The sequence below is a fragment of the Elephas maximus genome, chromosome 7 (genome assembly GCF_024166365.1).
Source record: "Elephas maximus indicus isolate mEleMax1 chromosome 7, mEleMax1 primary haplotype, whole genome shotgun sequence".
Classification (NCBI taxonomy): domain Eukaryota; kingdom Metazoa; phylum Chordata; class Mammalia; order Proboscidea; family Elephantidae; genus Elephas; species Elephas maximus.
This window is the reverse complement of record NC_064825.1, coordinates 120,718,017-120,732,998: the sequence shown is the minus strand read 5'-3', so window position 1 is coordinate 120,732,998 and position 14,982 is coordinate 120,718,017. Positions and strand designations below refer to the sequence as shown.

Here is a 14,982-nt window from a genome sequence, read left to right as displayed (position 1 = left end):
TGGAAATCTATCTGGCGTTATCTTAAACAGTTAGAAATAGAACTACCATACAACCCAGAAATCCCACTCCTGGGAATATACCCTAGAGATACAAGAGCCTTCATACAAACAGATATATGCACACCCATGTTTATTGCAGCTCTGTTTACAATAGCAAAAAGTTGGAAGCAACCAAGGTGTCCGTCAACGGATGAATGGGTAAATAAATTGTGGTATATTCACACAATGGAATACTACGCATCGATAAAGAACAGTGACGAATCTGTGAAACATTTCATAACATGGAGGAACCTGGAAGGCATTATGCTGAGCGAAATTAGTCAGAGGCAAAAGGACAAATATTGTATAAGACCACTATTATAAGATCTTGAGAAATAGTAAACCTGAGAAGAACACATACTTTTGTGGTTGCGAGGGGGGGAGAGAGGGAGGGTGGGAGAGGGTTTTTTATTGGTTAATCAGTAGATAAGAACTGCTTTAGGTGAAGGGAAAGACAACACTCAATGCATGGAAGGTCAGCTCAATTGGACTGGACCAAAAGCAGTTTCCGGGATGAAATGAATGCTTCAAGGGTCAGCGGAGCAAGCGCGGGGGTCTGGGGAACATGGTTTGCCGGGACTTCTAAGTCAATTGGCAAAATAATTCTATTATGAAATCATTCTGCATCCCACTTTGAAATGTGGCGTCTGGGGTCTTAGATGCTAGCAAGCGGCCATCTAAGATGCATCAATTTGTCTCAACCCACCTGGAGCAAAGGAAAATGAAGAACACCAAGACCACACGACAACTAAGAGCCCAAGAGACAGAAAGGGCCGCATGAACCGGGGACCTGCATCGTCCTGGGACCGGAGGAACTAGTTGGTGCCCGGCCACAATCGATGACTGCCCTCACAGGGAGCACAGCAGAGGACCCCTGAGGGAGCAGGAGATCAGTGGGATACAGACCCCAAATTCTCATAAAAAGACCAAACTTAATGGTCTGACTGAGACTGGAGGAATCCCGGCGGCCATGCTCCCCAGACCTTCTGTTGACACAGGACAGGAACCACCCCCGAAGGCAACTCATCAGAAATGAAACGGACTGGTCAGCGGGTGGGAGAGAGACGCTGATGAAGAGTGAGCTAATTATATCAGGTGGACACTTGAGATTGTGTTGGCAGCTCTTGTCTGGAGGGGGGATGGGAGGATAGCAAGAGAGGGAAGCTGGCAAAATTGTCAAGAAAGGAGAGACTGGGAGGGCTGACTCGGGAGGGGGAGAGCAAGTGGGAGTAGGGAGTGAGATGTATGTAAACTTATATGTGACAGACTGATTGGATTTGTAAACGTTCACTTGAAGCTTAATAAAAGTTATAAAAAAAAAAAAAAACTAAGAGCAGTCGATTCTAGTGATGAAGAGCCTGGACTTGACCTCAGGCAGACCTGAAATCAAATCCTACCTTTTCCACTTCTTAGCCGTGTGATCTTCAGCAAGTTTACTTAATCTCTCCAAGATTTTCTTTACATGCAGTATAATATAGAGACTGGAGTCAGACTGAGCTCATATCACGACTAGGCACTTAGAAACTCTTTGACCTTGTTCAGGTTACTTAGACTAAATGTACTTCAGTTTCCACATTTATTAAAAGGGGATGAGAATAATCCTATCTATTTCAAAGAGTTAAATGACACACTGCATCCTAACCCTTAACAGAATGTCTGGCAAAAAGTAGTACTCAATATGTACTATTATAAGTAATGTTATTATTTGTGGGATATATTCAGGGTGACCACCTGAATTCTCCCCATCCTGATTTGTTAAAAATTAAGTAGACTTCTGTGAATCAGTTAGAAAACTGAGCAACTATCCATCCATGTGTCCATTCATCTACTTATCCACCCAGTTATCTATTCATTTATTCAATAAATATTTTGAGTTCTTCCTCTGAGAAACTTCCTGAGCTAGGAGTTTTGGGCATATGATAGATAACACATTAAAGATATGGACCCCGTCCTCTAGGAATTCACAATAAGAGAAATGATACCTGGCTAAAACTAACAATGATATCTGCTAGAAACAACTAAGTCACACATAGGACATGGTGACAGTACATGATGTTTTAAAGCAGCCATTTTCATGTAGGACATTTTGACACGGTCTAAAATATAAACAATTAACATTTTCTTATTAACAAGTCCTATTCCAAACTGGTGTTCTCAGTTTATCACTGAGCCTCACTGGACCTTCGACTTTATCTTTAATCCTCACCCCTGGATCTGTGATATGTACTGCAGTGATTATTAACCAATTGCTGCTGAGTTGATTCAACTCGTGATGACCCCATGTGTGTCAGACACCAAAATCGGTGTCTGATTTTTTGGAAGTAGAACACCAGGCCTTTCTTCTGAGGTACCTCTGGGTGAGTTGGAACCTCCAACCTTTTGGTTAGCAGCCGTGTGTGTAAATGTTTGCACCAGCAGGGGCTCCATAGAAATTACTAGGTAGTATAAAACAGCAGTTTTACATATTTGAGTTATTGCATCAATTGTGATCACCAAAACAACTAGCTCATAATATTGCAACTACACAAAAAGGCGAAAAAGTGGCTATGTCGCAGTGCTTTCTTTAGAAGCTGTGATATTTGGAGGAGGAAGAAGTTACTTCTAAGTGGAGACACTGGGGAAGTGTTTGGAGAGGATATTGCATTAAAACTGGCCATTGAAGAGAAGGCGGTATGAAAGGCTACCCTCCAGGCCAGAAGTATGTGACTTTTTTAAATTGACTTTACTTTTTAGAGCAGTTTTAAGTTTCAGAATACCTGTGCAGAAAGTACAGAAAGTTACTATGAATCCCCTCTCCTCTACACACAGTTTCTCCTATTAGCATCTTGCATTTCTGTGCTACATTTGTTACCTGCGGTAGAGCCAGTATGGATGCAAGTTATTAACTAAAGCCCGTAAATATATTAACCATAACCCAAAGCCAGTGCCTATAGGCTTTAGTTAATAACATTGGAAGATATATTCTTAAAAAAATCAAGATGGACCTTAGAGAAATGAAAAATACAGTATCTAAGGTGAAAAATACACTGGATGTGATTACCAGGAGATTAGCCATGGCAGAAGAAAAAATTAGTGAACTTAATGACATAGCAATCACAGCTATCCATAATGACACCCAGAGAAAAAAGAAATCAGAAGACTCAATATTATTAAGGTATCACTCTGCCCAGAATTGATCCATAGATTTTATCACAAAATGCCCCAGGTTTTATTTGTTGAAACTGGCAAGCTAATTCTAAAATTTACATGTTTTCAAGACATACGATTAAGCTACAGTAATCAAGACAAAGGTGTATTGGCATGTTGTCGTTAGCTGCCATGGAGTCAGCCCTGGCTCATGGCAGCCCCACGTATACCACAGGATCAGACCATTGTGATCCATAGCGTTTCCTTGGCTATTTTTTCAGAAGTAGATCATCGGGCCTTTCTTCCTGGTCTCTTTCAGTCTGGAAGCTCCACTGAAACCTGTTCAGGATCGTAGCAACACACAAGCTCCACTGACAAATGGGTGGTGACTATGCTTGCGGTACATTGACAGGGAATCAAACTTCGGTCTCTTACGTGGAAGACACATGGATTAATGGAATGGAATAGTTTGAGAAATGGACCGTTCATTTACAGTCAATTGATTTTCAGCAAAGATACCGAGGCAATTCAGTGGGGGAAAGAAGAGTCTTTTCAACAAACGGTGCCGATTTTTATTTTTCAACAGTCAGATGGTCTCTTGACAGATTCGAGTGGCCGTAAACATCTGATTGCAGATGTTAGAAGGTCAGTCGCTGTGTTTGGAGACTGAGATTCTCCAGAAAATCTGACACACTCACTGTGAGCTGCCAGAACTGGTCAATGAGCAACATCTTTGCGATTGAACTTCAGAATTTGACCTTTCCAGAAGTGGGGATTTATCCAAAGAAAACAAAAGAAATTTAGGCAGAATTTGAAAAAGCCACACAAACATAAAAAAGGACTGAACAAAATCTCAGTGTCCAGCGAAAGGAAAGGTAATATCAAATATCAGAATGGTGCAACTCTAAGGCAGTAATATAAAACCACTATGTATAGATAAGAGAGAGTATGAAAATAAAATGAGAAAATGTAGGATATAAACCAGTTCATATATGTCATAAGCATAAATTTAGAATAGAATGTGGGAAAATAAGAAATAAATAGGTGGTGGTGGTAGCATTATAGGTACAATCTTTAGGGTCAATTTGTTTTTTTTAATATGCTTTCAATGGACGATAAACCTGGTCTCCATTCTTGTCTTAATTTACTGGCATATTTCTTCTCTGACTGGAAGTCTGACAACTTCCTTATTAATCCTGCCGGGAAAAAGCTGCCCATCTTAGAACGTAACCAACAACCAAAAACCCATTGCTGTTGAGTGGATTCCAACTCATAAAGACCCCATAGGACAGAGAACTGCTGGATTTCAACTGTTGACCTTTTGGTTAGCAGCTGGGCTCGTAGCCACTGTGCCACCAGGGCTCTAGAACTTAACCAGATGGATTAAATAAGGTAATACTTGCATAGTGTCTCCACACAGCAAGTGGTAAATAAATGTTACTTGGAACTTTCTTGAAGACACAGTCTGCCATTTATCCACCTGCTTCGAGAAAGTACCCAAATCCTTCCACATTCATTTATTAGTTGGAACAAAAAAACTTCCAATTTTTTTTTATAATATGTCAAAAAAGTAGGTGTCCGTGTTTGTTTTTTAAAATTGAAGATATTCCTTTGCCCTGGGCTTTATCTGCCAGGATATTCAGCACAGAACTTGATCAGAACATTTTGATTTGTCTCATTTCAGTGGAGGAGGTGTCACAAAGCAAGGATCACCCTTTTTTGAGATGGGTCCTCACCTGGAAAGCTGCCTTCACCCCAGTCTTCACAGATGTCCTCAGAAACAAATGAAGAGCAGAGCAGCAGACCTCTGGAAGGTGAAACTTAATGCAGTCGGCTGACCAGTCTCGCAGAGCACGTTTTGGTGTATCTTCTCTGGGAATTGCTGAGCTGAGGTTTGTAGTGTAGACCTTGCTCTAAGCTGACAAAAAATGATGAACGTCAGCTCTAGTGGAATGCAACCCTCCCCTCTGCATGCCTCGTTCAGGGAGCTGCTCTGAAACTTTGCGAGCTGGCTGTGTGCCTCCTGAGCTTTTCTTTCCAAAATACCAGGCTGCCCTTTGGTCCAACAGCAATAAAATCCAAACCTGTTGCTGTCAAGTCAGTTCCAACACATGTTGACCCTATAGGACAGAGTGACACTGCCCATAATCTTTTTGGAAGCAGACTGTCACATCTTTCTCCTGGGGTACAGCTGATGGGTTCAAACCATCGATCTTTCATTTAGAAGCCAAGCGCTTAACCACTGCACCATCAGGGCTCCTCCTTGCCCCAACAGGCCATGTTATTAGTCTACAAACCCAAGCTGTATGAAACCCACAGCCCAAAGAAGGACAGTGATATCATCGAAAAATAAAAAAGGAAATCCATTGCCATTGAGTTAATCCCGACTCACAGATACCCCGTGTGACAGAGCAGAACTTCCCCATAGTGTTCCCAAGGCTGTAATCTTTTGTGTGTGTGTGTGTGTGTGTGTGCTTTTAAATGAAGTTTGACAGAGCAAATTAGTTTCTCACTAAACAATACACATATTGTCTTGTGACATTGGTTGCCAACACCACAATGTGGCAACAGTCTCCCCTTCTCAAGCTTAGGTTCCCCATTACCAGGTTTATTGTCCCCTCTTGCCTTTTCATCCTTGCCTCTGGGCTAGAGTGCTCATTAAATCTCATTTTGTTGTATAGGCCTGTCAGAGTAGTTGGTGGTGGGCACCATCTAGTTGTGCTGGACTCAGTCTGGTGGAGGCTGTGGGAGTTGTGGTTCATTAGTCCTGTGGACTTATCTTTCCCTTGTGTCTTTGGTTTTCTTCACTCTCCCATGCTGCAGTTGGGGTGAGACCAGTGGGACGTCTTAGATGGCCACTCACAAGCATTTAAGACCCCCGATGCTACTCACCAAAGTAGCATGTAGAACATTTTCTTTATAAACTATGTCAGTTGAGCTAGATGTACCCCAAGACGATGGTCCCCAGCCCTCAGCCCAGTAATTTGGTCCGTCAGGGAGTTTGGATGTGTCTATGAAGCTTCTATGACCTTGCCTTGGTCAAGTGGTACTGACTTCCCCAGTATTATGTACTGTCTTACCCTTCACCAAAGTTACCACTTACCTACTGTCTAGTTAGTGTTTTTCCCTCCCTAGCCCTCCCCTCCCATGTAACCATCAAAGATTGTTTCTTTCTGTGTGTAAACCTTTTCATGAGCTTTTCTAATAGTGGTCTCATATAATATTTGTTCTTTTGTGATTGACTTATTTCACTCAGCATAATGCCCTCCAGATTCATACATGTTGTAAGATGTTTCACAGATTCTTCATTGTTCTTTATTGTTGTATAGCATTCCACTGTTTGTTTATCCATTCATCTGTTGATTGACACTGAGGTTGCTTTTCTGCTCTTGTGAATAAAGCTGCCAAAGCTGTAATATTTATGAAAGCAGACTGCCATATCTGTCTCCCTCAGAGCAGCTAGTGGTTTCAAAATACCAACTGTTCTCTTAGCAGCTGAGCACTTAACCACTGCCCCACCAGGGCCCCTTACACTCATTACATAGACAATATCCTCCTCTTCCCCTTGCTTGTTCTCAAGTGCCTGCAATAGAAGCAAGATGGTGGGAGAGGTCTGGGTGAGATCTGATTTGGAGAATCTGGTCTTCTTTCTTATATATACACAGAATAGCAAATAGCTTACATGGAGTGACTAATGCTGTTAGGAACCTCCTCCATTAGTGCAAACTGCACCCCATCCCCTGGGCATTCTGAGGTTGCAGTTAAACATTACAACACTGATTCAATCTAGACACTTCTAAGTCTTACTTTTATAGATGAGGAAAGTGAGCCTCAGAGCGACTGAATAAGATTGGATTTTAACCCAAAACCTTTCTACTCCAAAACCCCCACTACCCAGACCAATACTTGCTCTATCCACCTCAGACATGAAAGGATGGCTAGTATAAACAATCCTTTGCATTCCAACTCCCGTGAGATATAAAAACAGAGGGAAGTTTGCCACTCTCCAGGACCTGGCCCTTGTCACCCCTGAACTTGCTTATGGGGTTTCTTAATAATTCCATTGCCGGGGGAGTAAGAAAGGTTGTAATCAGAAGTTCAGGGACATGGACAGCTAGTGTCCAGCCATTCAGTTAATGGACCACCACATCAGAATTTGCACATATTTTTCTATGTCCTCTCCAGGAGTCTTGTCCCTCCTGGAACATTGATTTTTAATCTTATCTCCAGGAGCTTAAGTCTTTATCATCCTATATTACGCTTTCTCCAAGGCCAATGGTTATTGAAGCTATTCTGATACTGTTATGAATTAAAGGCTCTTCTGTACCAACAAAACATGTCTTCGAATCCTAACCCCTATACCTGTGAATGTAATCCCCATTGGGAATAGGGTTTTCTCTGTTATGTAAAAAAGGCCTTTTAAATACAAGGTGTGTTTTAAGCATATATCATGGATTGAGTTGTGTCCCCCAAAAAGATGCATCTCAATTTGGCTAGGCCATGTTTCCCAGTAATGTGTGTTGTCCATCATTTTGTCATCTGATGTGACTTTCCTATGTGTTGGAAATGCTATCTCTATGATGTTAATGAGGTGGGATAGGCAGGAATTATGTTAATGACACAGGACTCAATCTACAAGATTGAATTGTGTCTTGAGCCAATCTCTTTGGAGATATAAAAGAGAGAAACTAGCAGAGAGAGACCAGGGAACATCATACCACCAAGGAAGCATCACCAGGAACAGAGCTCGGCCTTTGGACTTGAGTTTCCCGTGCAGAGAAGCCCGTAGATGAGGGGAAGATTGAGACAAGGACTTTCCTCAGAGCCAACAGAGAAAGAAAGCCTTCTCCTGGAGCAAGAACCCTGAATTTGGACTTGTAGCCTACTCAACTGTGAGAGAATAAATTTCTCTTTGTTAAAGCCATCCACTTGTGGTATTTCTGCTATAGCAGCCTTAGATAACTGAGACACAAAATGAGCAGATTAGGCACAGAAGCAAGCAAGCACAAATGGGAGAAAGATAAATGCCATGTGGAGATTTTCAAGGAACATCAAGAATAATGCTATGGAAGGTGAGACAAGAATTTTCCCCCAGAGTGGATAAAGAGAGCCATCCCGTAGAGCTGGTCCCCTGAATTCGGACTTGTAGTCTCCTGATGAAGATGAAGAAATTGAAGATTTTTACCAACTTCTGCAGCCTGTAATTGAGCAAGCGTGCAATCCAGATGCATTGGTAATCACTGGTGATTTAAATGAGAAAGTTGGAAACAAAGAAGAAGGGTCAGTATTTGGAAAATATCCCCTTGAAGATAGAATGATGCTGGAGATCACAACAGAGAATTTTCCAAGATGAGCAATCTATTCATTGGACATATCCTTTTTCAACAATAAACAGCAACTATACACCTAGACCTTGTTGAATGGAATACACAGTGTTATGGTTTGAATTGTGTCCACGCACAATGTGTGTCAACTTGGCTAGGTCATGATTCCCGGTATTGTGTGGATGTCCGCCATTTTGTGATCTGATGTGATTAATCTATGTGTTGTAAATCCTAAGCTCTATGACGTTAATGAGGCAGGATTAGAGGCAATCTTGTTAAGGAGGTGGGACTCAAGTAGATAGGAGAGGGAGCCCCTACCATCAAGAAAGAAGAGCCAGGAGTGGAATGTGACTTTTGGACCTGGAGTCCCTGCACTGAGAAGCTCCTAGGTCAGTGGAAAATTGATGGAAAGGATCTTCCCCCAGAGCTGACAGACAGAGAAAGCCTTTCTCTGGAGATGGTGCCCTGATTTCAGACTTCTAGCCTCCTAGAGTGTAAGAGAATAAACTTCCAATTGTTAAAGCCATCACTTGTGGTATTTCTGTTATAGCAATACTAGATAACTAAGATAGAATTTGGTACTGGGAGCATGGTGTGCTGCTCTAAAAGATACCTAAATTGTGGAAGCAGTTTTGAAAACTTGAATGGGTAGAGGCTGGAAGAGTTTTAAAATGCCTAGTAGTAAAAGCCTGGATTGCTTTGGAGAGATTATTTTTGGAATTATGGATATGAAAGACAATTCTGGTGAGGTCACAGAAGAAAGTCAGGAGAGCTGTAGCACCAGAGATGATGCAGACCACAAGGAGTAGAAGCAGAGATCTTGCAGCAGCAGAACCAGGAGACCAGCGCAAAGATGGACTCATGGAGCAAGAGAGCTGACTGCCTTCTGGCTGAGGCTTACTGGCAGAGTGGGGTGCCTCCAGGCACTTGTCAGTAGAGCTAAAGAGCTTTGGAACACTTGCCTGAGCAGGGCAGAATCTGGGCCAGTGGAAGAGAATCAAGGGGCCAAGGGGCCAAGAGACCAAGGACCAAGGAAGTAGAAGCTGAACAGACAAAGAGCACAGGAAGCAGAGCTACCTAGGTCTCAAAGGGTAGGGCCAGAACCTCTGGGTTCTTAAAGGGTGGAGCCATGGCCTGCTGGATCTCAGAGTGTGGCTCCTCAGCCTCCTAGGTTCCAAAGAGTCTGATTTTCACCAACTCGACTCTGGGGTGTGGTGCTGAGGTTCGCAAGAGCCAGGGGATTGGGTAGAATCTGCTGTCCAAAGCTGAGGAGAAAAGGCTTCCCTGCCTAAGGGACAGAAGAAAAGGGCCTGCCGGGACCGAGGTGGTAGGTTCACCACTCAGATGGACTAAGATAATGGGGCCATCCAAATTCAAGGGAGCAGAGGTGCTGTCCCAGTGGGCATGGAAGGCAGGGCTAAGGCCAAGGCCAAGGGGCCTTACCCAGAATCCAGAGAGTGTTGCCAACTCCCAGAGTCTGGAGGGCAGGGTCATTGCCTAAATTGTCTCAGAGAACAGAGGAATACTTTTAATCTTTGAGAGGTAATGTAATTGGTTCTCCTGGGTTTTGGACTTGCTTGGTGCCTGTTAAACCTTCTTTCCCTCCAATTTCTCCCACTCATAATGGAGATGTCTACTTCGTGCCTGTTCCACCAATGTACTTCGGAAGCAGATTCTTTGTATTCCAGATTTCACAGATGAAAAAGAATTTTTTGGACTTTGGACTTGAAGTTGATTTAAGACTTTTGGGATGATATGCTGGGGTGAAGATGATTTGCATGTGGCACGGACATGAATTTTTGAGGGCCAAAGGGTGAAGTGTTGTGCATTGAATTGTATCCCCCCAAATTGTGTGTCATCTCAGCTAGGCTATGATTCCCAGTATTGTATGGCTATCCACCACACATAATCTGATGTGATTATCCTATGTGTTGTAAATCCTCACCTCTATGATGTTAATGGAGTCCTGGTGGCACAGTGATTAAGAGTTGGGCTGGTAATCAAAAGCTGGTAATCTGCTTGGAAACCGTATGGGGCAGTTCTACTGTGTCCTATAGGGCTACTATGTGTCAAAATCGACTCAAATGCAATGGGTTTGATTTTGGTTTTTGGTATAGGACTGGAAGGGAGCCCTGATGGCACAAAAGTTAAGGGCTCGGGTGCTAACCAAAAGGTCAGAGGTTCGAACCCACCAGCCACTCCACAGGAGAAAGATGTGGCAGCCTGCTTCTATAAAAATTTACAGTCTTGGAAATCCTATGGGATGGTTTTACTCTGTCCTACAGGGTCGTCATGAGTTGGAATCGACTGTATGTCAGTGGGTTTTGGTATATGTCATGGATTGAATTGTGTCCTCACAAAATATGTGTCAACTTGGTTAGGCCATGATTCCCAGTACTGGGTGTTTGTCCTTCATTTTGTGATTGTAATTTTATGTTAAAGAGGATTAGGGTAGGATTTGCAACACTCTTACTAAGGTCACATTCCTGATCCAACGTAAAGGGAGTTTCCCTGGGGTGTGGCCTGCACCATGTTTTATCTTACAAGAGATAAAAGGACAGGGAAGCAAGCAGAGAGTTGAGGACCTCATACCACCAAGAAAGCAGTGCCCGGAGCAGAGCGTGTCCTTTGGACCCAGGGTTCCTGTGCAGAGAAGGTCCCAGGCCAAGTGAAGACTGATGACAAGGACCTTCCTCCAGAGTCAACAGAAGGAGAAAGCCTTCCGCTGGAGCTGATGCCATGAATTTGGACTTCTAGCCTACTAGACTGTGAGAAAATAAATTTCTCTTTGTGAAAACCATCCACTCATGGTATTTTGGTTATAGCAGCACTCGATGACTAAGACAGTATATGTCTGGAAGTGTGCTAAATTCTGGGAATAGAGGAGTAGACAATACACATGGTCCCTGCTTTCTTGACTTTCAACAAGAAAGACAGGTGTGGACCCAGTCAATATAAATATAGTTAATGTTATAAAGGAGGAGTTCAGGGTACCATGGGAAGAAGTACTGGGGGACTTATTGTCTGGTGCCAGAGAAGATTGCCCCAAGAAAGTGATATTTGTGGTGAGACTGAATGGTGAGTAGGAGTTAGGCAGACAATGGTAATTATGGTACAATGACACTGAGACAGGAGGAAGAACTGTATTTGAAGGACTCTAGGAAGAAAGTATGGCCAGAGGGTGGCGAGTGATGACAGAGGGATGTGAGGTGACAGGGACTGTCTCCTAAAGTGGCTCATAAACTATGTTAAGACTGGGCAAAAGAATGCAGTGAAGAGATTTAAACATCTAAGTGATCATCGCTTTAGGAAGATTATACTGGCTACAGAGTGGATAATTCATTAGAAGGGACAGAAGTGAAAGAGGGAGACTAATTTGGAGGCTGTAGTGGAGATTCAGATGAGAAATGATTGTTTCTTGGATTAAAGTGGTTGCAATGGGGGTTGGAGATAAATAGATGGAAAGAAAACATGTCTTTTTGAGAAATTCTAGGCTTACATTTCCCTAGAAATAAAAATAAAAGTCTTTTACTGAAGGGTGAACAATAAAAGCATTTTGTGAAATGGAGAATCACAGGGGTACTCCATTAAGAAGCCGCAGCTTTTCTTCTAAATTGTAGTAGCTGGGCACTATCTGATTCATTTTGGTATAGCTTCAATTCTTGTCTTTAGGGTGTGTTGACCTTTCGTGGGGTAAGTGTTGCAAACAGAGCCACATTAGGCAAACAATAATTTGACATTTTAAAAAGGGTTTGATTTTAGAGCTACGTTTTATTCTTTTAGCAAAGTTTGTTTCTTCTAATTACATGATTCATCACAACAGATGTGTACAATGCAACATGTTGTCTGATTTCTTGACAGTTCTTCCGTGGGTGTTGGTTTTGGAACCAAGTAAAATGAAATTTTCACAACTTCAATCTTTTGTCCATTTATCATGATGTTGCTTATTGGTCCAGTTGTGAAGATTTTTGTTTTCTTTACGTTGAAGCGTAATCCATACTGAAGGCCGTGGTCTTTGATCTTCATCTGTAAGTGCTTCAAGTCCTCTTCACTTCAGCAAGCAAGGTTATGTCATTATGTCATCTGAATACCGCAAGCTGTTAATGAGTCTTCCTCCAATCCTGATGCCCCATTCTTCGTGTAGTCAACTTCTCGAATTATTTGCTCAGCATACAGATTGAATTTAAATTTGGTGAAAAGATACAACCCAGACACACACCTTTCCTGACTTGAAACCATGAAGTATCTCCTTGTTCTGTCTGAACAACTGCCTCTTGATCCATGTACAGATTCCTCATAAGCACAATTAAGTGTTCCGGAATTCCCATTGCAATGTTATCCATAATTTGTTATGATCCACACAGTCGAATGCCTTAACATAGTCAGTAAAACTCAGGTAAACATCTTTCTGGTATTCTCTGCTTTCAGGCATCACAAATAATATCCCTGGTTTCACAACCTCTTCTAAATCTGGCTTGAATTTCTGGCAATTCCCTGTCGACCTACTGCTACAGCTGCTTTCGAATGATCTGTAGTAAAATTTTACTGGCATGTGATATTAATGATGTTATTTGATAATTTCCACATTTGGTTGGATCACCTTTCTTCAGAATAGGCATAAATATGGATTTCTTCCAGTTGGTTGGCCAGGTACCTGGCTTCCAAATTTTTTGGCATAGGCGAATGAGCACTTCCAGCACTTCATCCATTTCTTGAAACATCTCAGTTGGTATTCAGTCAATTCCTAGAGCTTTGTTTTTCACCGATGCCTTCAGTGCAGCTTGGACTTCTTCCAAATGGTTGAAAGTAGACCAATTATTTTTGGTATAGTGCCTCTGTGTATTCCTTCCATGCGTCTATCAGTTTGTCATACTGTGTGGCCTTGTGTGATGCGGGAAGCTATGCCACTGGTATTCAAATACCAGCAGGGTCACCCGTGGTGGAGAGGTTCCAGCTGAGCTTCCAGACTAAGACAAAACTAGGAAGAAGAATCCGGTGGTCTACTTCTGAAAAGAATTAGCCAGTGAAAACCATGTGAATAGCAGTGGAACAATGTCTGATATAGCGCCAGAAGATGAACCCCTCAGGTTGGAAGGCACTCAAAATACGACTGGCGAAGAGCTTTTTCCTCAAAGTAGAGTTGACCTTAATGGCGTGGATGGAGTCAAGCTTTCAGGACCTTCATTTGCTGATGTGGCATGACTGAAAATGAGAAGAAACAGCTGCAAACATCCATTAATAATTGGAACATGGAATGTACAAAGTAGGAATCTAGGAATATTGGAAATCATCAAAAATGAAATGGAATGCATAAAGACTGCTATCCTAGGCATTAGTGAGCTGAGATGGATTTGCCTCCTGAGCTGTGAAAAAATAAATTTCTGTTTTCTAGAGCCATCCATGTGTATTTGTTACAGTAGCACTAAGACACAGACTGTTTTAGTCATCTAGTGCTGCTATAACAGAAATACCACAAGTAGATGGTGTTAACAAAGATAAATTAATTTTCTCACAGTCTGGTAGGTTACAAGTCCAAATTCAGGGCATCAGATCCAGGGGAAGGCTTTCTCTCTCTGTGGGCAGGGTAGGAAGGTCCTTCTGCTTAATCTTCCCATGGTCAACAAACTTCTCAGGCACGGGCCCCAGGTCCAAAGGACTCGCTCTGCTCCTGGTGTTGCTTTCTTGGTGGCATGAGGTCTCCAACTCTCTGCTTGCTTCCCCTTCCTTTTATCTCTTGAGAGCTAAAAGCTGGTGCAAGCCGCACACCAGGGAAACTCCCTTTACACTGGAACAGGGAAATGACCTGAGTAAGGGTGGTATTACAATCCCATCCTAATCCTCTTAACATAAAATTACAATCACAAAATGAGGGACAACCACACAATACTGGGAATCATGGCCTAGCCAAGTTGACATATATTTTTAGGGGCACACAATTCAATCCATGACACAGACCATACACAATTTATTCTAACTTTGGAGAAACTGATTTGCAGAGAAAGGAGGTAATATGCACAAGGTCGCTTAAAGATAGACGGTAGCACGGTGGGTGCCTGTCTCTTGGCTCCCAGTCCCAGGCTCAGTCCACCCACTCACCCTGCCTCACTGCCTGCGAGTGAGCACATTCAAACTGAACACCTTCAAACTAAAATCAAACCCATAGCCATTGATTCGATTGCAACTCACAGCGACCCCATAGGTCAGAGTAAAATGGCCCTATGGGCTGGTAGATTTGAACTGCTGAAATCTGGTTAGAAGCCAAGCTCTTAACCACTGTGCCACCTGGGCTGTATTGAACATCTTAGGGGACACAAATGCAGACAATTACCCTGGAAGATAGGAGGGAGAAATAGCCAAAATATTTAACAAACTGCAAGTTGCAGGTCCAGGTAATCAGAACTGACACTGGCTGCAAATAGACACTGGCTGAATATCAGCCGGCCCAGAACATAAGGCTCTCATTTCATACCCTGCATGCAGTAGCCTCTCAATC

General features: G+C 42.6%; 1 protein-coding gene across 1 annotated transcript in view; it reads right to left on the bottom strand.

Annotated features, from left to right (window-relative positions):
• The window catches only part of LOC126080869 (glycine N-acyltransferase-like), a 34,752-nt gene extending 29,772 nt beyond the window's left edge, over positions 1-4,980 (bottom strand). Inside the window, exon 1 of the mRNA XM_049892062.1 lies at positions 4,902-4,980. The gene's annotated coding sequence lies outside the window, so the exon portion shown is untranslated. The remainder of the gene's footprint in view (positions 1-4,901) is intronic.
• Positions 4,981-14,982: the final 10,002 nt, after the last annotated feature.